This window comes from Acinonyx jubatus, chromosome E3, assembly GCF_027475565.1.
Source record: "Acinonyx jubatus isolate Ajub_Pintada_27869175 chromosome E3, VMU_Ajub_asm_v1.0, whole genome shotgun sequence".
NCBI lineage: Eukaryota > Metazoa > Chordata > Mammalia > Carnivora > Felidae > Acinonyx > Acinonyx jubatus.
Window position 1 is genome coordinate 14,966,618 of NC_069398.1, and position 27,338 is coordinate 14,993,955.

At 41.6% G+C, this 27,338-nt stretch overlaps 1 long non-coding RNA gene and 1 pseudogene across 1 annotated transcript in view; one reads left to right on the plus strand and one right to left on the minus strand.

The window, feature by feature from the left end:
• The first annotated feature begins 1,202 nt into the window (after positions 1-1,202).
• Positions 1,203-27,338, plus strand: part of LOC113594797 (uncharacterized) — a 38,389-nt gene continuing 12,253 nt past the window's right edge. Inside the window, exon 1 of the long non-coding RNA XR_008294672.1 lies at positions 1,203-1,529. This is a non-coding gene — a long non-coding RNA (uncharacterized LOC113594797). The remainder of the gene's footprint in view (positions 1,530-27,338) is intronic.
• On the minus strand, positions 12,846-14,073 carry LOC106970448 (5'-AMP-activated protein kinase subunit gamma-1-like; annotated as a pseudogene).

The following is a 27,338-nucleotide window of genomic DNA, read 5'->3' on the forward strand; positions in this document are numbered from 1 at the left end:
ACTAGTAAAGAAACCGTGTGGACCACTTTCCTTAGAAGGAGAGTCCTTCACTGTCACTTTGCAATTTGGGGGTGAGGTCCAGCAAAAGAGGATTATGTCTGAAGGCCAGATGGGCGCCAGTGGAAAGAGACAGCTCCAAATAAAAAAGTTTTGTCCTACACAATAAAGCAGAGGTGTCTGTGACACACATACTTGACTGCTTACCCCTGATGGAGTTTAAATGGTGTGATAAATTGTTTCCTGCATGTGGCAGAAGGGGGGGTGGGCAGGGTGGTTAGGGTAGAAATCAGATTTGGGCCTAGACAAACAGGGAATTTACATTTCTGTACAAACAAGTTTGTGTGACCATGAAATCTGCATGTGCTACTTCTGTCTGTGTTTCTGTTGCTTCGGCCACAACATGACCCCAAGAACAGGGAGCCGACTTTATGCATCTTTAAAACCTCTCCTTCTCCTCCTCACCAGTGCCGAGCACAAGACCTGCAACATAGTAGGTGCTCTACAAAAACGTTTGTTTAATAAAAGATTGTTAGAGTGAAGGAATCAATGAGGAAAGGAGGCTACTGACGTGGGAGGAAACAAGCCCAACAGATCTTTAAACCAAATCGATTCAACTGTATCTTGATGAAGGAGACAAACCTAGAAATGCACGCACACATGCAGATTGGTAGAGAGAAATCCTGCAGGCAGAACAGAGCTAGGATCACCAAGAGGAGACAGCCTAATCAGAGAGCCAGACGGGGCCCCACCTGACTCTCACTGCAGCTGGGAAAAAAAAAAAAAAAAAAAAAAAGAAAGCAAGCCTAGAAGGTTCAGCGGGCGCAGTCTCCCCACCTCCGCCCCGCTCCCGCTGCTCGGTGAGGCGGCATGGAAGCTGCGGGGCGGGGAGGCGGCGGACCAGGGCTTTCCAGAACGAGGCAGGCTGGTGTGAGCGCAAAGGCCCTGCGATTGCTGGAGCAACGGTGGCGACACTTGAGTTATTCACAAAGGCTGGAATTCAAATGAGGCTGGCGCGGCTCCAAGTCGCAGTAGCTTAGGAGGAGGGGGAAAGGCGTATTAAGTATTCGTCAAGATCTCAGCGTTGCATGGGCTCCAAGCTTTCTCCATCTGCATCCCTCCCTCAACCAGCTTTCTGCGGGGAGGGGCGGGGGGCTCCTCCAGAAGCACTTTATCCGTCAGCCTGTGAGGTGGGGGTGGGGGGGCCGAAGTTAGGCAGAATTGTCTTATCACATGATGGGGGACCTGTATCATGTGATGACTCCGGTGATGTTGGAGGCAGCATGTGACTCCCAGGGCTACGTGGGCTCAAAAACAATTTAAATACAAAAACACAAGCAGGTTCCCCTCCTCTCTTTTGCCTTTTGGTCTGGCTCTCCCTCCCTTTGGGCTGGTGCCCGACTGAATGGAAAACCCGTCATCTTGCAGGCACTAACCTGTGAGCACCGGGTACCTGGAGACCAGGCCCCCTCTGCTGGGGGTCCCCCAGGAGCTGTGCCCCATCATTCTGCAGCCCACTGACTCCCAGCCTGGTAAGTTACTGAACACTGTGAGCAATTATTTGTGAAGCTGTCCTAGGCTGCCTCATTAGCATGCACAGGACACCCTTGCTGGGCACGTTGGAAGGAAAGCGCCTGCCGGCTCCGGGGAGCTGCGGCTCTCGCTCTCGGTCCGCCGAACCTCCGCATCCTCCCCGGAAAGCGGAGCTGCGCTGGTGACTGGTTACGTCGCGCTGGGGTGAAAGGAGCTCCCCCGTCCCTTTCCCCCCTCTCCCCGCCGGCCTGCCTCTTTCCCATCTCTTGCCTTCCTCAGCCTTGCTCCTCTGAGTCTCTCTCTCACCTGCCCCCTCCCTCTCCAACTCCTATTTTCTCCTCTTATTCGCCCCCCACTTCTTGTCTCTCTCCTGCTTTTCTTAGGGGTCTGTTCCCCTCACCTTTTAAAATTACTATTTTTCTGGACACCTAGATCTATTTTTTCTGTCCAGAACCTGAAAGACAAGACTCTGAGGACTTGGTGATTGGAAATGCACTAATTATCCCTTCCAAAATGTTTTTCTCACTAACACAATGTACATGGCCCACTTCCTGTCGTGTGTGTGTGTGTGTGTGTGTGTGTGTGTGTGTGTGTGTGTGTGTTAGAGGGTGACTGATCTATTTCTTGGGGCCATCAGAACTGTTCCTTGGGTGGATGTTCATTGGCTAACCGGATCCCTGCTTAGCTAGATCATCAAGTGATAGGAGGGGCACTTACAGCAGTCAGGAGACATTGCTTTCTGACCCCAAATGTCTGACTCTGTGGGAGAAGTGACGTTTTAAAGCAGGGGCCAGGATCCAGTGCTCAAGGCTTAGGACTGTATGCTTTTCAGAGGGCTGGCTCAGAGTTTGAGGCTGTACCTTTGTATAATGAGGCAGAGCATTGGTTGAAAAACTAGCCATGCAGGAGACACATGTAGATGTAATCTTGGCAGTGTCCACATTACTATAGGAAGCAGGTGTTGGCTGTGTCAGATCTAGCTTCTGGTTCACTGTTATCCAGGTGTGCTGACACCTGTTCAGCAAGAAATAACTAACAGTTATTGAGCACAATCCACCCAACAACTCAATGAACAGGTGCAATTTCTGTCTCCAATTTAGAGATAGGCAAACTGAGACACAGAGAAGTCAGTTAGGTCACTCAACTAGTAAGTGGGTAGAGCTAGGATTCAGGGCCCAGGAAGAATCTCTCCAGAGCCTGCACAGTTACCTACTGCGATAAACTGCCTAGAAAAAAAATCCATCCACGTTACTATGTGACAGGTAGTATGCAAGGTTTGGGGACACCTCTGTGAGCAAGACAGAGACACCCTGTTCTCATGGGGTTTACAGTCCATTGGAGAAGGCAGCTATTAAACATAACACATAAGACAACATATTATTTCAAATCAGTGTATTTGCCCAGAAGAATAAGGGGGTGCCATGAGAATACGTAACTGGAGACATGCTTCAGTTGGGGGGACAAAGAGGAAGACTTGGTCAAAGGAGTCACCAATGCAATACTTAAGTTGGAACCTGAGAGAGGAGCCAGGAAGTCAAGCAGGTGAAGATCCAGGAAAAGCATTCCAGAAGGAATAATAGTATGTGTGAGGGCCTTGAGGTGGGAAAGAGCTGGGACCACCCAAAGACCAGCAAGAAGCCAGTGGGCTGAGCACAGTGTGATTGGGATGATGACAGGAGATGAGGCCATTCAGGCAACGTGGATATCTTGTAGGCCTTGCCAAAGTGACTTGGGTTGTATTCCAGGATCAATGAAAACCCATTAAAGCATTTTAAGTAGGGAGGTAGCATAATTGGATCTGCAGTATGAAAAGACTTCTTCACGAGGTGTATCAGTTAGTTTTTGCTGCACTATAAACCACGCTGAGACATAGTGGCTTAAAACAGCCATGGGTTGTTATGCCACGGGTTGGCAGTCGCGGGTGGGATCATCTGGATGGTAGTTTTTGCTTGGGTTCACTAGTCAGCTGGCAGGCTGGCTGCAGGTAGCTGGTCCTAGATGATCTCATTCATTTGTCTGCTGATCGGCAGGGGCAGTTGAACTTGACCGGGTCATGTGTCTCCTCATCTAGTGAGCTAGCCCCGTCTTCTTCATATGACAGCTGGGTTCCAAAAGCAACGAGGTTGGGGTGGGGGGGGCCCAATGCACATGCACATTTCAAACATCCACTTGTTTCCCATTTGCTAGTGTTCCATTGGCCTAGACAAGTTGCATGGGCAAGCCCAGATTCAAGGGATGGAGAAATATGTCTGAACCAGAGGAGCTACAAAAAATGGGGTTCCATTTGTTTCCAGTCTACAACATGAATTGAAAATGATAATCTGGTAATGTCTTCCTCTACTGTGGGAAGGAACTGAAAACCAGGAGGAAATTTGGGGTCAATTTTACTATGATTGGAAATGAACTTAAACTTGGTCATATATCAACCTTTGTTTTCTGATTGGAACAAGTAGGAGTCTGAGCATCTGTTTTGGACATGGATCAAGAGTGTATCTAGACTGTGATATAGAAATGTCTCCTTTTCTCACAGGGTTATCTGGGAACGGCTTAGAGTCTAGGAAGACTTTGAGATTGTTACCCTAGAATGAAATTTGGGCCATATGGAACTCAGAATGTGTTTAAGTGTTCCAGACAAGGCAATAGCATGTACAAAGGCCCTGAGGCAAGGAAGTGGGTGGCCTGTTTGGGAACTAGGAGACAATTTAGTTTAATGTAATTGCAATGAAAATGGAATAGGAGTGGACAGATTAGAAAAAAATGCTTACGTGGTAGGAAAAGCAAGGCTTGCTAATGGATGTGAAAGGTGTTAAAGAAAAAGGACATATTAAAGCTTCCCAGGTTGGTGAACGTATTCCCAAAGTGGAAAGACTAGGAGAGGATGAGGGTATTTGCGAGGGGTCGGGGGTGGGGATGGGGATGGGGATGGGAAGGACAGAAAAAGATAAAAAATTTTATGAACTGGGTCAAATGTTGCTGAGACACTGGGTAAATTGAGGACAGAAAAGTGTCTGTCTGACTTGGAACCTTGGAGCTAGCTGAAGACTTGGACTAGAGCAGTTTTGGTGGAGCAGTGAGGATAGAAACCCTGTTGGCGTGGGTTAAGGAGTGAAGGGAGGTAAGTAAACTATGAAAGGCATAATGGAAATCAGGCAGTATTTAGATATGGGGCAGGGTTAGAAGAACTGTCTTGATTTTATATTTGCTTTTTTAAAAACAATAGCAGCCTCTAGATGATGCCAACTCTCAATATGGCGCAGTTGAATGAGCAAGAGGGGATGGGATGGAAAAGTGTGTGTGAACAGATAGGTGATGACAGATTTTAATTTTTTTATAGGCGGGGATGAGGAGAAAAGATGGAACAGGCACACAAAGACTCCTAAATTTGGTACTGGGAAGATGAAGAGCTTGCTGTGTGTCAACTTTTGTTTTCACAACAAAGGCAAGGTCATTAGCAGAGAGTAAAGGAGATGGAAAGAGGAAAGAGAGGACATATAAACTGGTCCTCTTGGAGAGGGAGAAATAAGCACTGTAAAGGAGGGAGCAGGGTTGCTACATAAAACAGAGTGCCTATGAAGAGTATGTATTGGGTCGTTTTCTCCACCGTCGTTTAAATGCTTGGGTTCAAGCACCTGGAGAACGGTAGTGTCATCACGTTGAAGTTTTGCTGGACAAATCCCACATGAGGGATGTTGAAGGGGTTTACAAGGGAGTGATGGTCCAGGTGAGCCACAGAATCTAAGCTGGGCCAGAATGGGAACGGGCCCAGGAAGGGATGGTGGAGAATGAGGAAGTGGTAGAAGGCCAATGGAAGAGAGGTTATGAAGAGGGAATAACTGCATCCTTTAGGGAACCCTGCGTCAGCATCACCTGTGAGCTTGTCAGAAATGCAGATATCAGGCCCCACTTCAGATCTTCTGGATCCAAATCTGCATTTTAACGAGATCCTTCTGATTCAGATGCACATTAAAGACTGAGAAGTACAGATCTAAATTGTCCTATGGAAGAAGCATGGTGCTATTCTTTGCACGATGAGAAAGTAATGAACCCCAAAATGTCCCTTTCAAAGCGGATCTTGACTGAGCAAATTTCTTTTCTTTTCTTTTCTTTTTTTTTTGCTCCAGTTTTTATCTTATTTTATTTTAATTTTAGTATGCAGAATTTCAAACATAGTTAAAACTTAGTGAAATCCAGTATACCATCATTAGCTTCAATAATTTTCAACTCATGGCCAATCTTGTTTTCTTTATACCATCCCTCCCACCCAGGATTGTTTTGAATTGAATCTTAAGACTGATATAATTTCATCTATAAATATTTCATTATCGACCTGTAAAAGACAAGGACTTCCTTTTTATTTATTTGTAAGTTTTTATTTGTTTATTTTGACAGAGACAGTGAGTGGGAAAGGGGAAGAGGGAGGGGAAGAAGCAGAGAGAGAGAGCTCTACATGGGGCTCAAACTCACCAACCGTGAGATTATGACCTGAGCCGAAACCAAGAGTCAGACGCTTAACCAACTGAACCACCCAGGCACTCCAAGGAATCCCTTTTTAAACACAACCACTGTTCCATCACCACATCCCAATAAAATTGCAAATAAATCCTTATTATCGTCTGACCAGTTAATGCTCACACATTTGCAATTGCCATGTTATTTAATTTGCAGTATTTTCTTCCATGAGTATCCAAATATCCACACATGGAAGTTGATGAATATGTCTGTTAAGTCTTCTGTAAGTTACAGGTTCCTTCTTCATTTCTTTTTTTCCCCTTGGAATTTTGTACTGAAGAAACAAGATGATTTGCCCTCTAGATTTTTCTAAAGTCTAGACTTTGCTGATTGTTTACTCATGATATCATTTAATGTGTTCTGCTATGCTCTATATTCTCTGTAAACTGGTAATTAGATCTAAAGGGAATTGCTTTAGAAAAAGACCTTTGTGTGAAATATATCACACATAAAGCATGTATGAAATACAGATGTAGAGCTTAAAGAATAATACCCTTGTGAAAACCACCTCCCACCGTAGAAACCTTCCAAAAACATCCCTCTTCATCTTCCCTAGAGGTAACCTTTATCTTGACTTCTGTAATAATTTTTCTGTTTTTTTCATGTATGTGTGTATCCCTAAGCAATATATTACTAAGTTTCTCCAACTTTGTGAGTTGTATGTAAATGTAATCACAATGAAGACATTTTTTCTGTGGCATATGTATTTTGCCTGACATTTTTGAGATTCATTTCTGTTTATGTTTGTAGCTACAGTTCATTCAGTTTCACTGGCATATAGTAATCAACCATGTGAATGTTTTACAAATTATTTATCCATTCTACTCTCTCTTTTTTTTAATGTCTATTTTATTTTTGAGAGAGAGAGAGAGAGAGAGAGAGAGAGAGAGAGAGAGAGAGAGGCACATATACGCATAAGCGGGGAAGGGACAGAGAGAAAGGGAGACAGAAGACCTGAAGATCTGTGCTGTCAGCGCAGAGCCTGATGTGGGGCTCGAACTCACAAACTGTGACATCTCGTGACCTAAGCCAAAGTCTGATGCTTAACCAACTGAGTCACCCAGATGCCCCTATGCATTCTATTCTTTATGGTTCCCCCCCCACCCCGACACACACACCCAGTTGGGGCTATTATGAATAACACTGTTGTGAACATTGTCACACATGTCCTGTGTACTTGTACAAGAATTTCCCTAGGCATATACCTAGAATTGAAAATGCTGGATCATATAGTATGCCTCAGTTCAACTTAGAACGTCCAAACTGTTTTCTGCAAGCTGATTTTGTTACTTTGCAATCCTTACACCTTCTAATTTCTTTTTGTTGCCTCATTGTACCAGCTAAATCCTCTAATACAATATACTAGAAACGGTGAAAGCAACTCTCCTTGTCTCATTTTGATCTCAGAGGGAAAGCATTCAATATTACACAGTTAGGTAACATGTTTGCTGAAGGGCTTTTTTAGAGTTTTGTGGGTTTTTTTTAATCAGATTAAGAAAATTCCTTGGGGCGCCTGGGGGGCTCAGTCGGTTGAGCGTCCGACTTCAGCACAGGTCAGGATCTCGCGGTCCGTGGGTTCGAGCCCCGCGTCGGGCTCTGGGCGGATGGCTCGGAGCCTGGAGCCTGTTTCCGATTCTGTGTCTCCCTCTCTCTCTGCCCCTCCCCTGTTCATGCTCTGTCTCTCTCTGTCCCAAAAATAAATAAAAAACGTTGAAAAAAAAAGAAAAGAAAAGAAAATTCCTATTTCTCCTTTGCTCCGTTTTGTTCAGCCATTAATGGGTTTTGAACTTTATCAAATATTTTTTCCTGTGTCTTTTGAGACAATAAAATTATTTTTCTACTTTATTCTTTTACTGTAGAGAATTATAATTTCTTTTTTTCCAGCTTTACCAACATATTATTAACATATAACCTGTGTAAGTGTAAGGTGTAAAATGTAATGATTTGATACACATATATATTGTGACATGATTACCTCAATAAAGTTAGTTAACATCTCTATTTTCTCATAATTTTTTTTGTGTTTGTGGTGATAACATTTAAGATCTACTCTCTTAGCAATTTTCAATAATATAATATTTTTTTAAGTTGATTTATTTATTTTGAGAGAGGGCACACGCATGCACATGAGCAGGGAAGGGGGGAGAGAGAGAGAATCAGAGCTGATGGCACAGAGCCCAACATGGGGCTTGATCTCACGAACCATGAGATCATGACTTGAGCTGAAATCAAGAGTCAGAGGCTTAACCCACGGAACCACCCAGGTGCCCCTATAGTATTGTTAATTATAGTCATCATGCTGTACATTAATTAGATTCCCAGAACATATAGCTTGAAGTTTGTACTCTTTGACCAGCATCTCCCTCATTTTCCCCGCCCCCCGCCCAGCCCCTGGCAACCACCATTTTACTCTCCATTTTGAGTAATTCAGATTTTTTTTGGTTCCACATGTAAATGAGAATATACCATTATTGTCTTTCTCTGTCTGACTTATTTCACTTAACGTAATGCCCTCAGGGTCCATCCATATTGTCACAAAACACAGGATTTCCTTCTTTTTTATATAGTTTAGTAATATCCCTGTGTGTGTGTGTGTGTGTGTGTGTGTGTGTATCACAGTTTATTCAACTATCCATCAGTGAACACCTACGTTGTTTCCATGTCTTAGCTCCTGTGCATAATGCTGCAGTGAACATGAGAGAGCAATATCTCTCCAATATTGATTATATTTCCAGCAAACATATACCCAGAAATAGGATTATTGGGTCATCTGGTAGTTGCATTTTTAATTTTTTGAGGAATCCCCATACTGTTTTCTTTTTTTTTTTTTTAATTTTTTTTTAACGTTTATTTATTTTTGGGACAGAGAGAGACAGAGCATGAACGGGGGAGGGGCAGAGAGAGAGGGAGACACAGAATCGGAAACAGGCTCCAGGCTCTGAGCCATCAGCCCAGAGCCTGACGCGGGGCTCAAACTCACGGACCGCGAGATCGTGACCTGGCTGAAGTCGGACGCTTAACCGACTGCGCCACCCAGGCGCCCCTCCCATACTGTTTTCCATAGTGGCTGCACCAATTTACATTCCCACCAGCAGTGCACAAGGGTTCCCTTTTTTCTACCCTCTCCAACACTTGTTCCTTGCCTTATTGATAATAGCCATATAACAGGTATACTGTGATATCTCATTGTGGTATTGGTTTACATTCCCTTGATGATTAACGACGTTAAGCATCTTTTCATGTACCTGTTATGTCATCTTTGGGAAAATGTCTATTCAAATTCCTTAATCAGATTTTTTTGTTTTAAAAAAATTTTATTTTAGGGGCACCCAGGTGGCTCAGTCAGTTAAGCGTCTGACTTCGGCTCAGGTCGTGATCTCACAGTTTGTAGGTTCGAGTCCCACGTCGGGCCCTGTGCCGACAGCTTGGAGCCTGGAGCCTGCTTTGGAATCTGTGTCTCCCACTGTCCCTCTCCCACTCATGCTCTGTCTCTCTCTGTCTCTCAAAAATAAATAAACATTGAAAAAAAAAAGAGTTGGCCGCTTGACCCACTAAGCCACCCAGGTGCCCTCAGGTTTTTTTTTCTATTAAGTTGTGTGAATTCCTCATATATTTGGGATATTAACTCCTAACAGATAGATGATTTGCAAATATTTTCTCCCATTCTATAGGTTGTCTTTTCATTTTGCTAAGTGTTGCTTTTTCTGTGCAGAGGCTTTTTAGTTTGATGCAGTTCCACTGGTTGATTTTTGCTTTTGTTACTTGTACTTTGTTGTAATATCCTGAAAATTGTTGCTAAGACTAATGTCAAGGAACATTTCCCCTGTATTTCCCTTTAGTACATTTTACAGTTTTGGGCCCTCCATTTAAGTCTTTAATCCATTCTCCTAAAACTTTTGTGAGTGGTGTAACACAGGGTCCAATTTCATTCTTCTGCATGTAAATATCCAGTTTTCTGAGCACCATTTAATGAAGAGACTATCCTTTCTTGGTTCCCTTCTCATGCATTAGTTGCCTGTATGTGTGTGGATTTACTCCTGGGCTCTCCATGCTGTTGCACTGGTTTATGTGTGTTTTTATGCCAGTACCAAACCATTTCGATTATTCCAGCTTTGTTCTTCTTTCTCAGGATTGCTTTGGCTATCCAGGGTCTTTTGTGGTTCTGTGTATATTTTAGGATTATTTTTTCTATTTCTGTGGAAAACACCACTGAAATTTTGATAGGAATTGCATTGAATCTACAGATGGGTAGTATGGACATTTTGATCACATTAATTCCTTCAATCTTTGTACATGGGAGATATTTCATTTCTTTGTGTACTTTTCAGTTTTTTTTCATCAGTGTCTTGCAATTTGCATTGAATAGATGTTTCATCTCCTTGCTTAAATTTATTCCTAAGTATTTTATTATTTTTGATGCCATTTAACACGGGATTTTTTTTCAGATAGTTTGTTGTTACCATACAGAAATGCAACCGATTTTTGGAAGTTGGTTTTGTATTCTACCACCTCGCAGAATTCATTCAGTTCTAATTGTGTGTGTGTGTGTGTGTGTGTGTGTGTGTGTGTGTGGAGTCTTTAGGATTTTCTGTGTATAAGATCATAACATCTGCAAAGACAGTTTTACTTCTTTCTCTCTGATTTGGTTTGGATGCCTTTAAAACAATTTTTTTTAATGTTTATTTATTTTTGAGACAGAGAGAGACAGAGCATGAACGGGGGAGGGGCAGAGAGAGAGGGAGACACAGAATCAGAAGCAGACTCCAGGCTCTGAGCCATCAGCCCAGAGCCTGACACGGGGCTCGAACTCAGGGTCCCACGTCGAGGTCCCACGCGAGATCATGACCTGAGCCGAAGTCGGACGCTCAACCGACCAAGCCCCCCAGGCGCCCCATGGTTTGGATGCCTTTTATTTCTTTTTCTTGCCTAACTGCTCTGGCCAGGACTCCTAGTACTATGTTGAATAGGAGTGGTGAGCATGGGCATCTTTCTTTTGTTCCTAGTCTTAGTGAGAAATCAGCCTTTCATTGTTGAATGTGGTGTGGGTTTGTCAGTCATATAAGGCCTTTATTATGTTGAGGTATGTTCCTTCTACACCCAGTTGGTTGAGAGTTTTTATCAGGAAAGGATGTTGAGTTTTGTCAAATATTTTTTCTCCCTCTATTGAAGTGATTATATGATTTTTATCTTCCATTTTATTGAAGTGGTATATCATATTTATTGGTTTGCAACCCAGGGATAAGCCTCATGAGTATGTTGATCATGTTGTATGACCATTTTAATATGCTGTGAAATTCATGTTGCTAGTATTTTGGTGAGAGTATTTGTGTCTATATTCATTAGGAATATTAGCCTGTAGTTTCCTTTTCTTGTGGTATCCTTATCTGTCTTTCATATCAGAGTAATGCTGGACTCACAAAAAGAGTTTGAAAGTATTCCCTCCTCTTCAATTTTTGGGAAGAGTTTGAAAAGGATTGATGTTAATTACTCTTTAAATATTTGTTAGAATTCACCAGGGAAGCCATCTGGTCCTGGGCTTTTTTTCTCTGTTGGGAGATTTTAAATGATCAGTTCAATCTCCTTACTTGTTTTTAGTCTGTTCCTATTTTCTCTTTCTTCATGATTCAGTCTTGACTGGTTGTATGTTTCTAGGAATTTATCCTTTTTTTCTAGATTATCCAATTTGTTGGTGTATAATTGTTCATAGCGGTCTCTTATGATCATCTGTATTACTGTGGTGTCAGCTGTAATGTCTCCTCTTTCATTTATTTTTTTTCCTTTTTATTTTTTGGAGAGAGAGTGCGAGCACAAGTTGGGGAGAGGGGCAGGGGGAGAGAGAGACAGACAGAGACAGAGACAGAGAGAGAAGGAGAATCTTAAGCTGGCTGCATGCCCTGCATGGAGCCCAATATGGGGCTTGATCCCATGACCCTGGGATCATAACCTGAACCAAAATCAAGAGTTGGATGCTCAACTGACTGAGCCAGCCAGGTGCCCCTGTCTCCTCTTTCAGTTCTGATTTTAGTTATTTGGGTCCTCTCTTTTTCTTTGTCTGAATGAAAGTTTGTCAGTTTTGTTGATCTTTCCAAAAAACTAGCTGTTAACTTGGTTGATCTTTCCTATTGTTTTTCTGGTCTCTGTTTCATTTATTTCTGCTCCGATCTTTGTTATTTCCTTCTTTCTGCTAACCTTGGGCTTAGTGTGTTCTTCTTTTTCTAGTTCCTTAGGGGTAAAGTTATGTTTTTTATTTGTGATTTTTCTTTTTTGTTGTTGTTTAGGTTTCTGTCATTTTAATCAGGGTTGCTATGAAAAACAATACCTCAGCTAACCACTTTGTCCTCGTCTTCTACCTAACTCCCATTTCCCTTCATGTGTCTATAGCACAGGAACCCAAAGACCCCCCATCCCCTTCATCCTCCTTATTCCTATTAGGGACAGATATGTCACTAAGTGGATTCAGCCTCTTCCATACAGCATGAAACAGGATAAGTAAAAAATATCTTTATGAAGAGTTTTGTTATGCTGTTACCTTAGGGTGGAGCCAGAGGCAGAGTTGAGGGCTGGGGTGAAGTTTGAGCATCTTTTAGAGATCAGAGTTTTTCTCAGGGGCACAGAACCTGAGTTTGCTCAGAAAAGGGACTATGTCTAAGAGGACAGGGACTAGGCTGGGCTAGGCTGAAAGTTCTTTTCAAGAGTATTGTGAGAATAGAGACACTTTAAAACCCATTGTCCTTCCTCTTCCCGTACCTTCCCCAACTTCCAGGTAGAAGAGGAGGGGTCTCCTGAGCAGGGAATAATCACAGTTCTCTCAAGGTTTCATCTGTGATTGCTGGGATGGGCAGTGAGTATGACTTATTCCCTGGTGCTGCCCGACCAGCTCAGGATTTTCTGTCCCTGCTGGTGAGCACCGAGACCTGAGGGATGTCAGACAGTGATACGGTTTCCTTGACTGCATCGTTCCCATCCACCACTACAAAGAGGTGAATCTCTGCATCCACCAGCCTGTTGATGATGGTCTCTGGAGTCTCATGCAGGTAGCACTTGGAGACACATCTGAAGTAATGTGATCAACATTGTAGGGCTTTGGTCACTGACACATCCAGGTTACTCTAAGTTTGTTCTGCTGCTACACTGATAACATAAAACTTGGGGTAGAGTTCACCACACAGTCTTTCTCATCCACCAGTGGCAGGGCTGAGAATCCGCATTGTACAAAATGCCCAGAGGCATGTAGACAGGGGTGGTGGTGTGGGCCATAGCAGCGTTGGCCTAAGGGCTAACTTGAAGTTCTTTCCAGAGAGTTAGACACGAACTCTGGCTTGGGGAATTCATCAGCAAACAATTTGAGACACTTGAGAACGTGCTTATAGGTGAATATGTACAAGGTGTTGCCTGATTCTGAGTCAATAACTGGCAGCCTGCGGATCTTATTTTGAATTAATGAAGAGACAGCATCAAATAAGCTGGCATTAGAAGCAATGCGGACAAGGGATTCGAGGAGTCCCGTACGTACACCTCCCTCCAAGTTTCTATTTTGTGCTCTTTCATCTCATAGATCTATACCAATACTGATTGTTAATAGTGGTGTAAGATATTTAAAAAAATTTTTTTAGTGTTTATTTTGAAAGAAAGAGTATGAGTAGAGGAGGAGTAGAGAGAGGGGGGAACGGAGGACCAGAAGTGGGCTCCGTGCTGACAGCAAGGAACCCGATGCGGGGCTTGAACTCACGAACCGCGAGATCATGCCATGAGCTGAAGTCAGAGGCTCAACTAACTGAGCTCCCTAGGCGCCCCCTAGTGGTGCAAGATACTGGTGAAATCGGTGATGGCCAGCATGCCCACAAAACTTTTCTTCTTACTATCCCACAAAGGAGCAGCTCGTATACCATTAGTTGCCAAAGGGGTCGGGTGGGAGGGGGAAGCTTTCTTCACCTACAGGGAAGTATCAAATATAAACAAATTGAAGCTTGTGGGAATCATGTCATAGCCATGATGAGACTTCATAAAAGAAGTGTACATGGAAGAGTTAGATTCTGGGGACCCTTGAGTGTGCTCATTTTCCAGAGCTGGAAACTATCCCAAGAAATGACCGTGTCCTTTGCAAGAGACACTGGCTGGGTTCCTTTGCTTTAGGAAGCTTTCTCTCTCTCTCTTTTTTTTTTTAACATAAGCGTTTCTTTTCTTTTCTATGTTTTATTTATTTTTGAGAAAGAGGGAGAGAGCATGAGCAGGGAAGGGGCAGAGAGAGAGGGAGACATAGAGTCTGAAACAGGCTCCAGGCTCTGAGCTGTCAGCACAGAGCCCGACTGGGGGCTTGAACTCACTTACGAACTACGAGATCATGACCTGACCCGAAGTTGGACACTTACCGATTGAACCACTCAGGTGCCCTGCTCTCTTTTTTCTTAATGAAGGCATTTATTGCTTTAAACTTCCCTCTCAGAACTGCCTTTGCTGCATCGCATAAGTTTTGGTGTGTTATGTTTCAGTTTTCCTTTGTATCAAGGTTATTTTTTGATTTCCCTTTTGACTTCTTCTTTGACCCAGTGGCTGTTCAAGAGTATGTTAATTTCCACACATTTGTGAGTTTTCCAGTTTTCCTCTTGTAGTTGATTTTTAGTTTCATATCATTGTGGTCAGAGAAGATATTTGATATATCAGTCATCTTACATTTGCTAAGAATTGTTCTGCAACCTAACATATGATCTATCCTAGAGAGTGTGCTTCAGAAAAATATGTATTCTGCTGTTGGGTGGAATGTTCTGCCTATATTTGGTCTAAGGTATAATTCAAGTCCAGTGTTTGCTTATTGATTTTCTGTCTGCATAATCTATGCATTGTTGAAAGTGAGCTCAGAAGCCCTCTGTTATTATTGTAGTGTTATTTCTCCCTTTAGATCTATTAGTATTTGCTTAATATATTTAGGTGCTCTGATAGTGGGTGCATACATATTTATAGTTGTTATATTCTCTTGATGAATTAACCCCTTTGTCATTATATAATGACCTTTGTCGTCTATTGTTACAATTTTTTAATGTTTATTTATTTACTTTGAGAGAGAGAGTGTGTGTGCACATGCCCAGGAGTGGGCAGGGGAGGAGCAGAGAGAGAGAGAGAGAGAGAGAGAGAAAGAGAGAATCCCAAGCAGGCTCCACGCTGATAGTGGTGGAGGCTGGATCTCATGAATAGTGAGATCATGACCTGAGCCAAAATCAAGAGTTGAATGCTTGACTGACTGAGCCACCCAGCCCCATTTGTTACAATTTTTTTTAAGTTTGTTTATTTATTTTAAGAGAGAGCGAGCATGGGAGAGGCAGAGAGAGGGAGAGAGAGAGAATCCCAAGCAGGCTCTGCACTGTCGGCACAGAGCCCAATGCAGGGCCCCAGATCAGGACCTGAGTGGAAATCAAGCAAGAGTCGGATGCTTAACTGACTGAGCCCCCCAGGACCCCCAACAATTTTTTACTTAAAGTCTATTTTGCTGATATAAGTATCAGCTCCTGCTCTCTTGGTTTCTGTTTGCATGGAATATATTTTTCTACCCCTTCACTTTGAGTCTATGTATGTTGTTAAGGCTGAAGTCTCTTGTAGGCAACATATAGTCGGTTGTATTTTTTAATCCATTCAGTCATTCTATGCCTTTTGATAGGAAAATTTAATTTATTTACATTTGAAGTGATTATTGATAGGTGAGTATTTATTAATGCCATCTTACTGTTTTCTGGTTGTTTTGTCCCTTGTTTCTTTCTTCCTCTTTTGTTGTCTTTCTTTGTGAGTTGATGATTTCCCATAGTAATAAGCTTTGATTCTCTTCTCTTTCCCTTTCGTGGATCTGCTATAGGTTTTTGTTTATGGTTATCATGAGAATTGTATAAAATGTCTTTTAGAATTAAGAGTCTATTTTAAGATGATAACTTAGCTTTGATCATATACAAAAATTCTACCCTTTTACTCCCCTCATGTATTTTATGTTTTTGATGTCACCATTTATCTCTTTTATATTGTGTATCCACTAACATATCATTGTAGCTATAGTTACTTTTAGTACTTTGGTCCTTTAAACCTTTACACTCCACTTAAGAGATTAACACACAACTATATAACAGTATTAGTATTCTGAATTTGAATATACCTTTGCCAGTATGTTTTATATTTTCATATATTTTCACATTCCTAATTAGTGTCCTTTCATTTCTGCTTCAAGAATTCCTTTCAGCATTTCTTTTAAGGCAGGTCTAGTGATGATGAACACCCTCAGCTTCTGTTTGTTTGGAAAAATCTTTATCTCTCCTTCATTACTCAAAACAACTTTTCCAGGTAAATTATTCTTGGTTGATTGTTTGTTTGTTTGTTTTCCTTTCAACAGTTTGAATATATCATTCCACTCTCGCCTGACCTATAAGGTTTCTGCTGAGAAATCCTCTGTAGCCTTATGGGGCTTCTCATATATGTGAGAATTTTTTTTAAATCTTGTTCCTTTAAAAATTCTCTCTTTTTCTTTGTTTTTATATAGTTTTATTATAAAGTGTCTTAAAGAAGATCATTTTGGATTAAAATTTTGGGTGACTTATTAACCTCATGAATTTTGGATGTCCAAATCTCTCCCCCAAATATGAGAAGTTCTCAGCCATTATTTCTTTATTATTTTTTTAAAGATTTTTATTTTTTTAAGTATTCTCTACACCCACCGTGAGGCTTGAACCCACAACCTTGAGATCAAGAGTTGCATGCTCTAGTGACTGAGCCAGCCAGATGCTCGAGGTGTTATTTCTTTAAATAAGCTTTCGACCTCTTTTCCCCACTCTTCTCCTTCTGGGAATCCACTAAGGCATGGTTTCTTTTAATGGTATCCCATAATTCATGTAGGCTTTTTTACTCTTTCATTTGTTTTTTTCTTTTTGCTCTTCTGACTGGATGATTTCAAATTATCTGCCTTCTAGCCCACAAATTCTTTCTTCTGCTTGGTTGAGTCTGCTGTTGAACTTTCTATTGATGTCTTCATTTTAGTTATTCTTCAACTCTAGGATTTCTGTGGATTTTTTAAAATGTTTATTTATTTTGAGAGTGAGAGAGAGAGCGCGAGTGTGGGAGGGGCAGAGAGAGAGGGAGAGAATCCCAAGCAGGCTCCATTCTGCCAGCACAGATCCTGAGGTGGGGCACAATCCCACACACTGTGAGATCATGACCTGTGCCAAAATCAGAGTCAGATGCTCAATTGACTGAGCCACTCAGGCACAGTTTTGTTTTTTTTTTTTTAATGGCTTTTTTTTTAATGGTTTCTGCTTCTTGTTGAACTTCTCCTTTTGTTCATGCATTGTTTTCCTAATTTCATTTAGTTGTTTATCTGTATTTTCTTGCAGTTCACAGAATTTCCTTAAGAGTGTTATTCTGATTTCTTTGTCAGACAGTTCATAGATCTCCATTTCTTTAGATCAGTTGTTGGAATTTCATTAGTTTCTTTTGGTCATGTCATGTTTCCTTGATTACTCATGATCCTTGTGGTCTTGTTTTTGTTATCTGCACAGTTGGGGAAGTAGCCACCTCTTCCAGTCTTTTGAGACTGGCTTCAACAGGTAAAACCTTTCACCAGTTGGCCTATCCAGAGATTCTGAGTGGGCCATCTGGGGGTGCCCATAGATGGGCTTGCTATTGGAGTCCTTGGGTAGGCAGACCTGGTGCTTGGGTAGATAGTGGTGGACCTGGATCCTGAGTCTACAGGGATCCCCCTGGTCCTGGGGATCACTGGGGTGAGCCAGCATCTGGATCCAGGTGGACTAGTAGTACTTGTCCAATGAATGATTTGCAGACTGTTGATCTTCAATAGTAGTGCAAATGTAGGAATACAAGATGATCTGTTGGATGAGGAAGAAAATCAGTAGAACTTCTAATTATATTTATTCCTTACCTCATTTCTATTAGTTTCCATTTCGTGAATGTTCTGTAATATACTGAACGTTGCATACGGTAGTATGTGCACGTACATAAACTATAAATAAATACACACATTTGTGGGGGTGCAGGCCCAATATGTATACTGTTGAAGTAAATGTTCAAATGACTGTATGGGACCATTACTCTAAACCACTGCCTTCTGCTTTCTCTTCAAAAAGAATATAGCCGATTAACTTATGGCTTTCTTAATTACCAGCAGATCTGAGGGTGTGTTTTTGCCACCTTGATAGAACTGTATTTTCTAAGTATCCATAAAACAGTATCATCTACCAGGGATAGTGATTTTAGAAACTTTATCTATCATCATGGGTCTCACTCCCTGAGAGTAAATTGGAAAGGGTAAAATAGAGAATGTATTTTCTGTGCCTCATGAAGTTAACTAGTTGTTATTATAGACACAATGAGAATTAATTCTGTTCTCTGACCACCTGAGAATAACATTTTTAAGGTAAGGAATTGCCTATTCATTGAGACATAAGTCAGTAAATGGAGTCGACTAATGATAGACCAGGGAAAAATCAGATAAAATGTAGTAAATTATGTTCTGTCATATTGTAATTCTTAATAACTCAGCTGTCACTCTAGACATTTTTGCATCTTTATCTGGATAACGGAAAGAAATAAAATGTAGGCTATTACAGATGAGGTAAAAATCCTAGGATGTGGGTGGAAGAAAAGACTTTATAAAGTAGACTCTTAAATGGGGTGCTGACAGGTGAATGAGAGTTCACCAAGGTGACAAGGGGAGAGATGGAAGAGAACGTTTCAGAGGGAGCCAAATGCACAGACACAGATGGAAGGTCACTGAGGAATGGAAGGGGGTGTGGCATGGCTGTGGCATGGCTGTGGCATGGCTGTGGCTCTGTGTGTTCGGAAGAGAGTACAGGAAGGGGAGGTCAAAGAGAGGCTACCGGATAACATGGTCGTTAGGAGTTAGACAAGCCTGGGATCACATTTCTGCTCAGCCTCCTACTAGTTCTGTGATCGTAAGCAAGTACCTCTGTAATATTCATAATTCCCTATCTGTAAGTGTGTAATAACAACAGCAGCACCTACCTCCAAGTGCTACTGTGAATTTAAAATAAGAATCCATTTGAAATGCTCAGATTGGCGCTGATCACGTGATCTCATTTAAGGTCCGGGGATATTGCCATTGTTATACCAATAACAACTTACACACACACACACACACACACACACACACACACTCATGACAACTGTAAGATTATGGGATGGCTTATATACCACATCAAAGAATTCAGGCTTTATCTTTCGGGTCAGTATTCCTAAAATGGGATCCGTTTGTCTGTAAAACAAATGGTCTTCAAGTTGTTAGACAGCTTCTGTGACATAGGCAATGGGAAAATAGGTGCTTAAGAATTGTATACATTTGAAAAGGAAGAAAAATTATCAAGTACCATTATTCTCCTAATAATGGTCCAAGGATGCAGATGGCTCAAAATGGTCAGACTCTTAACAAGGTGTAGTTGAAATTCAGTCAGTAGGATACATAGTTTATTTTAGCTATATCACGTGCATGTTATTGTTTATGGGTGTAAAATTTGCATTTTTTGTTGTTACTCTTATGTTTTGTTATGGTTCTGATGAACAAAAATAGATTAATGACTATAAAGTGGTTCGTTGAAGTGTAAAAGCAAAGACAAAAATAGTAATACAAACACGGCAAGTCGGAAGCATAATTAGGGAACAGGACTTCAGGATCTGTTGGGACAAGAGCATCTGTGAATGTGATGATTTCATCCAAGATGCTGAAAGGCAACGTGTGAATGGGAAGTGTGGCTATGAATATCTAAAAACTGGATTTTTTTGAGGAAGGGATTTATCCCCCTCTTCTCTCTAATGTACACTCTATTAGAAAACTCTGTCCGAGAGCTTCATGACGCCTTCGGAGATTTTATGTCATTTCCAAAGTAGAATAACAGAGCTGGTTCACCAGTAGATTTTCCTGGACTAAGTACAAAATGTTTTGTGATATGAGATTAATTTTATTTCTAAATGTAAAGAGGCTAAACAACAGCAACAACAGATACAAGCACTGCTGTGGTCAGCATTCTTATAAAACCAGCCTCGGGACTCCTGGGTGGCTCAGTCGGTTACACATTTGACTCTTGATTTTGGCTGAGGTCACGATCTCACAGTTCGGGGATTGAGCCCCAAGTTGGGCTCTGTGCTGACAGTGCAGAGCCTGCTTGGGATTCTCTCTCTCTGCCCTTCTGCTGCCCTCTCTCTCTCTCTCTCAAAATAAATAAGTAAGCCAGCCTCGAATTCAGCACAAATGCTGGGAGAAAAGCAAAGGTAGCCATAAGCAAACCTAATGACAGGGTTGTATGCTGCAGAACACAAATGGCATACAAATATGGTGGAACTATTATTATCATGGTGATATTTTGTTTTACAGCTGAGTCTGAAACACTAGTAAGGAAGGTCTGAACCAGCTCTTTGTATCCCAGTGGTACATATATAAAAGAGAAAGACACGCTTGGTATTTTTGACTTCTCTTAATCAGTTAACTTAATATTTTTGTGAGACACGGTGCAGATTAGAAGCATCTCTGAGGTAATGCTCATCATGGAGGACCAGCCACGTGTCCGCCTAAGAAAGGTTTGCTGTATCAGTATCTGTCACTACAATAATGCAACACAATCTCACAGTCACTTAAACACTGAGAATTTATTGATCTCACGAGTCTGTAGGCCAACAGGTGGTTCTCCCATCTCAGCTAGGCTCACCCCAGTGTCATTGATAAGATGTGGGCAGGGTCAGCTACATAATTTGTGGAGCTCAGTGCAAAATAAAAATGCAGGGCCCCTTAATGAAAAATTACTAAGAATTTAAAGACAGTGACAGCAGAACATTAAACCAAGCATAGGACCTTCTTAACACAGAGCCCCTTTGTGACTACAAACGTCACATGACCCTGAAACCAGCCTGGACTGTGGGTCATGTGGGCAGTTCTGTTGTTGCTGGCTGGGTTTTTCCATATGTCCAGGTATCAGCTTGGCTAGTCTGGGATAGACTTATCTGGGACAACTGGGGTAGCTCTACACCATGCGTCCCATCCTTCAGCAGGCTAGCCCAGGCGTGTTCTTATGGCAAAGGCAGAGGAGCAAGAACAAGCCAGCCCAAATATGCAAGCACTCATCAAGTCTCTGCCTTGTCACAATCACTGACATCCCACGGGGCTGCAGCAGAGTCACATGGCCATCTCACAGATGAGGAGAGAGAATACTACAATATGATAGGAGGAGGAAGGGCATGGAACTGTGCCATTTTGACCATCAACCTCACTTGACTACTCAAAAATGGTTGTATCCAAGTGCTAAATGGCCCACCGCTTTGCTTACTAAGAACAGTTATGCATCCTGATCTTAATTAAGGGTTGAAGATGTCATGAAAATTGTTAGCACCATCAAATCTCAGTCACTGAGCATATGTCTTTCCTGTGTTTTTTGTGCAGATATGGGTGGCAAGTACCAAAACTACTTTTCCACACTGAAGCATGCTGGCTGTCCCCGGGGGAAGGTACTCATGTGAATAGTCAAAATGAAGGAGGAGATAAGATTTCTCTATAACACTGATGATCCCATGAAAGACCAGAAATCATAAATCTGGTCCTTGTTGTCGTTATCAGCATTGTGAAGAAACGTTATCTCTGATTTCAAGTGATCTGTCAACACACTGTGGTCAGGAGCTTGAAAAGCTTGAACTTCCCCTTTCAGGCCCAACATAATAGGATATAATGTGCTGAGGATATTCAGTGCTGAGGATAAGGTATCAGGAAATTGAACTTTGAGGCAGGAGGCTTCGCAGGCAGGCATTGACAACACTTGATTTTCTTCATTCTCTGGAGAGAGAAATCAATGACATATTATTTAATAACCATACACAATGCTAGGAATCACAGAGGGATTCTTTGCAAGAGCTGAACCCAAACAAAAAACAAAAAGCAGTTCATTTGCAACTATCACCCCAGTGAAGCCATCCGACCTTTGAAGGGGATCCGTTCTTAGACTTAGCGGGTCATGAAAGTGGTCTTTAATGAGAAACATCACCGCTGTTTCTAAGTATATGTCCCATCCTACTTCATAAAATCCCATCTCTCAGGGCCACTAAACATTTTCTGCTTTAACCAGTAGCCCATAATTCTTAGTGCTTTCTCATTTAGTGCAACAAAAATAAGTTGCATCTGTGATTAATCCAGATATATATTTATTTTAATTATATACTTTAAATCGACTACAAACAACAGTCTCCCTTTTACTGATCTGATATTTCTCACCACTCTGCTTTTGCAATTTTTAACTCTTTCTTCCTCAGTTCAGGATCTGAGTATATTCAAAGACTTTTAGCAGTAGCTCTATCCAAACTCTTGCTACTTGTTATCCAAAATTCAGGTACCAAGTATGTGCAAATCCTCCTGGATCCTTTGCTATGTGAACTTGTTTTCTAAACTCAGACTTAGGAGATAAATACAATTGGACAGCAAGGAATACTTGAATATTATTAATTTTAAGTTATTATATCTTAATTTTATTATTTAAAAAACTGATGGATATTTACTTAAAAGGGGAAGTTTGCAAATGCTCCAGACAGCCAGTAAGTTGTTATTAAATACTGAAAATTTAAGAGACACTACTTTGCTTTAGGTGATGGGGGGTAGGTTAGGGCATTGAAAGATGCAAAGATTTTAAACAGAGGGTAAAATAGAAGGCAAATTTGCATTTTCAGAAGATTACCCAAGTAATACAGTGCTAGGTTTGGACGGTGGTGCATAAACCTTGATGCTGGCAGACTTTAACTTAGTCTAATCTTTCCACAAATATCTGAGTACCTAAGGAGTACCAGTTACAAAGTTCAGATTTGGGGACACAGAAACGTAAAACTGAGATGGGGCCTCTTGTCATGGATCCAGCCTCGTGGAAGAGATATGTATTCAAACAAATTAGCCAAATGGTTAAAATGCAGTTGTGTTAAGCACTGGTGAAGACTCAGGAGTGGACCTGAGATGTGGTATGGACATGGAATGGACATACTTAGAGAAAGATTAACACAGAGGTGAGAGAGGAAGGAATTAAAAGATGATCCCAGGGGGCGCCTGGGTGGCTTGGTCGGTTGGGTGTCCGACTTCGGCTCAGGTCATGATCTCACGGCCCGTGAGTTCGAGCCCCGCATCGGGCTCTGTGCTGACCGCTCAGAGCCTGCAGCCTGTTTCAGCTTCTGTGTCTCCCTCTCTCTCTGCCCCTCCCCTGTTCATGCTCTGTCTCAAAAATAAATAAACGTAAAAAAAAAGAAATTTAAAAAAAAATAAAATAAAATAAAAGATGATCCCAGGTCCCCGGTTCAGAGGACGGAGTTATTAATAAAGAAAAGGTAGGGGCACCTGGGTGGCTCAGTCAGTTGAGTGTCCAACTCTTGATTTCAGCTCACGTCATAATCTCACAGTTTGTGAGATCAAACCCTGGGTCAGGCTCTCTTTTTCACAGCATGGAGCCTGCTTGGGATTCTCTCTCTCCCTTTCTCTCTGCCCCTCCCTCCCTCACTTCTCTCATAAATAAACAAACAATTTAAAAAAAAGATTGTCTCTCTCCCTCTGCCCCTCCCCCACTTACAAACGCATGTGCGTGCTCTCTCTAAAATAAAATAAAAAAATTTTGGATTAAAAAAATAAAATTTAAAAAAAGACAGAAGGGGGCGCCTGGGTGGCTCAGTTGGTTAAGCATCAGACTTCCACTCAGGTCATGATCTCGTGGTTCTTGGGTTTGAGCCCCATGTCGGGCTCTGTGCTGACAGCTCAGAGCCTGGAGCCTGCTTCGAATTCTGTGTCTCCCTCTCTCTCTGCCCCTCCCCTTCTCACATTCTCTCTCTCTCTCTCAAAAATAAATAAACATTAAACTTTTTTTTTTTTTTAAAGAGAGAAGGAATTCACAAGGAGAAGCAGGTTTGTGGTCTTTTGATAATTAAGTTTTGCACATGATGAATTTGAGCTGCCTTTCAGATATGTAGAATAATTGTCCAGAGTGTGTATATAAATGTGGAGAGAGAAATCTGAACTGCAGATACATATTTGGGGATGTAGGATGGACTAGTTACCATGGATATTGACTCAGCTTGTCCAGTGCTCTTTCTCCAGCCACAGCCAAGGCCACAGGCAACTCTTTCATTAGGACATGATATTTTTTTCAACCAGTTTCCATCTCTTAACCTCCTACTTTGAACCTATCCACTTTGGTTTAGTTTATATTTGTTTTCTAACATTTTAACTCTGTATTTCCATTATGGAAAAGTTTTTTGTTTTTTGTTTTCATTTTGAATGCCCAGCTTCCATTCACTCTAACAGCTTTTGGGTTTTGCTTGTGGTTCCACCTTTTCCCCCATACTCTCATCCCACGTAGTTCCAGTGGTATTGACTCCACCCCATACCTGTGCAGTAGATGGTCAGTCAAAGTCTCCTGGTCATAGTGACCTGCTCAAGGGTAAGTGATTGGCACGTGATCACTTTAGGGGGAAAAAAAAAGAGGGAGAGAGAAATGCCACGACACTTTTGAGATTTCCAGCACAAACTCAAGAGTTTTCCCTCTGAATCCAAATGTGAAAGAATATAGGGACAGTATTTCTACAGCAATCTTATGACCACAAGGAATTTGAGAACCAAGCCAATACTGATAGGACACCTGAGAAATGAAGAAAATGTGGACGTTGGTGATCTTGTCTAGGTTCTGCCTTTTAATTGGGGAATTTAACCCATTAACAATGATTGTGATTAATGTTTCCTCCTGTTGAGTGTGTTTATTTTTATTTCTATTCTTCTAGTGCAGAAGTTCTCAGATACATATGTCTGACTCCATCCCAGAGATTCTAATTTATTTGGCCTGGGGTGTGTTCTAGGCATCAGTATCTTTTAACTCCTCCTCTCTGCCCCCCACCACCAAGTCCTTATTTAATGCTCAGCTGGGTTTGAAAACTAAAAATCTAGTGGTCATTCTTGCTTTTTGTTTGTTGTTTAAATGTTTTATTATAAAATGCCACAAGTGGAGAAATATAATACACACTGGAAAAAAGAACATAAAGCAAACAAAACTTAAGATTTTTACATTGAGAAATGGAATATTACCAATACCCCAGGAGCCTCCTGGATGACCCATCCCAATTTACCTTAAATCTCCTTAAATAGATATCTTCCTGGCAATATCTAAACTTACACTGCACCTGGGCCTCTCCTGGAACAATTCAAGCCATAACATACCTTCAAACCTTTTCATCTTGACTCCAATGCTGAGATCTTATGAAGTTCTACTCATTTATTTATTCAGATATATCCACAAATTTTAATGGTTTTGGTTTTTTGGTTTTTTTGGATACCATGTTTCTTAAATCCACCATTTATTTTCTCTAGACTTTGCCATGTTGGAAGCTGGAGTCCAAATGAGAATCCCTGTTCTTACTTCAGGAGCTAATTTTGGAGATTCTAAGAGACAGGGGGTATACCTACTGCTAGACCAGGTTGCTTATATTCTGTCCTTTGTGGTAACTCAATATTATCTTGGACACTGTTCATCTTATTCTGCAGCCTCTGTGGTTACTCTGAAGTGTCCTACCCTGGAGAGCTACCCACATGGCTGTCGGGGGGAGTCTTTGGGAACAACCTTTCCTCTTCCTCCCCAACCTTGGCCCCTGTTGTTGTGGAGGCCTCGTTAAGAAGGGCTGTGCTTCCCCAATCAGGTCAACCTTCAAATTCAGAGCCTTCCCAGGGAGAAGTATTTATTCTCTTGTTCAAAAAAAATAGTCTTGAGGTCTTTATCCCGGAAACTTTATCCTTCTGGAGCTGCCAGCCAGAAGGGGATGTCTGATCCAGCCAGACCAAATGTAGCCCTGTATTTAATTACCTCAAGGACTACCCTGGGGGACCTCTTTCATTCTTCTTGTTTGTTTCCTCTAATCTTGGATTTCCCCCAGGCTCCCTTGGGAAGAAGTGCCTTCCCTCCTGAGTGTTCAGTGTCAAGTTTCTCTACCCTGATTTTGCCATTGATTCGAACCCTTGTGTAGTCTGTCTTACAAGAATTCGTCACCATTTCTGATTTACTGATTGGATTCTTTCTTCTTTTTTGGCAATTATGGATCTATATGCAAAATTTACATGTGTATATAAATAGAAGATATATACAGTAGCCCCACCTTAACCACCGGGTGTATGTTCCGACACCCCTAGTGAATGCCTGAAACCCTGGATAGTACGAAACCCTGTATATACTATGATTTTTCCTACATATACTTACCTATGGTACAGTTTAACTTATAAATTAGGCCCAGGGAAGGGTGCTTGGGGGGCTCGATCGGTTAAGTGTTCAAGTCTTGATTTCAGTTCAGGTGATGACCTTACAGTTGTGAGATTGAGCCCCACGTCAGGCTCTGCTCTGGGCAGGGAGCCTGCTTAGGATTCTCTCTTGCCCTGTCCCTCTGCCCCCACCCCCCCCCCCAAAATTTTTTTTAAATAAATAAGGCACAGTGAGTTTAAGAATTATAACAAAAATGGGCACCTGGGTGACTCAGTTGGTTAAGCATCCAACTTCAGCTCAGGTCATGCTCTCACAGTTCGTGAGTTCAAGCCCCATATCAGGCTCTCTGCTGTTAGCACAGAGCCCTCTTTGATCCTCTGTCCCTCTCTCTGCCCCTCCCGTGCTCTCTCTCTCTCAAAAATAAATAAACATTAAAAATTTTTTTTGAATAAAAAAATTTAAAAAAAGAATAACAAATGATGGAACAATTATAACAATATACTGTAATAAAAGTTATGCAAATGTGGTCTCTCTTAAAATATCTCATTGTCCAGTATCTACCCTTCTTGAGATGATGGGAGATGATAAAATGCCCACATGATGAGATGATGCGAGGTGTATAATGTAGGCATGTGATGTAACATTAGGCTATTACTGACCTTCTGATGATAAGTTGGAAGGAGGGTCATCTGATTCTGGGCTGTGGTTGACCCCGGGGTTAGCTAAAACAGTAGAGAGAAAAACCACAGATAATGAGGGACTGTGTTTTTCTATCATTTTAGTGGAATTTCAGAACATGGGCTGTGGATACCTGTGCTGAGGAAATAGGGAGACTGGCATAAGATGGCATTTCACAGGGAAAGCGATATTTTTTGCATCTAAATTTGGACCTTACTGCAAACAAGAGTATACTTACAGTTATCTGTGTTTTAACGAATGCTCGATTTGTTAAAGTTACAGATTTAAAAACCTAGTTTTCCCTAAGTCTTTAACACACAACCTACAGATCATGTTATTGTGTTTATAAGTCTAGCTATCTCTTATGTAAAGTTA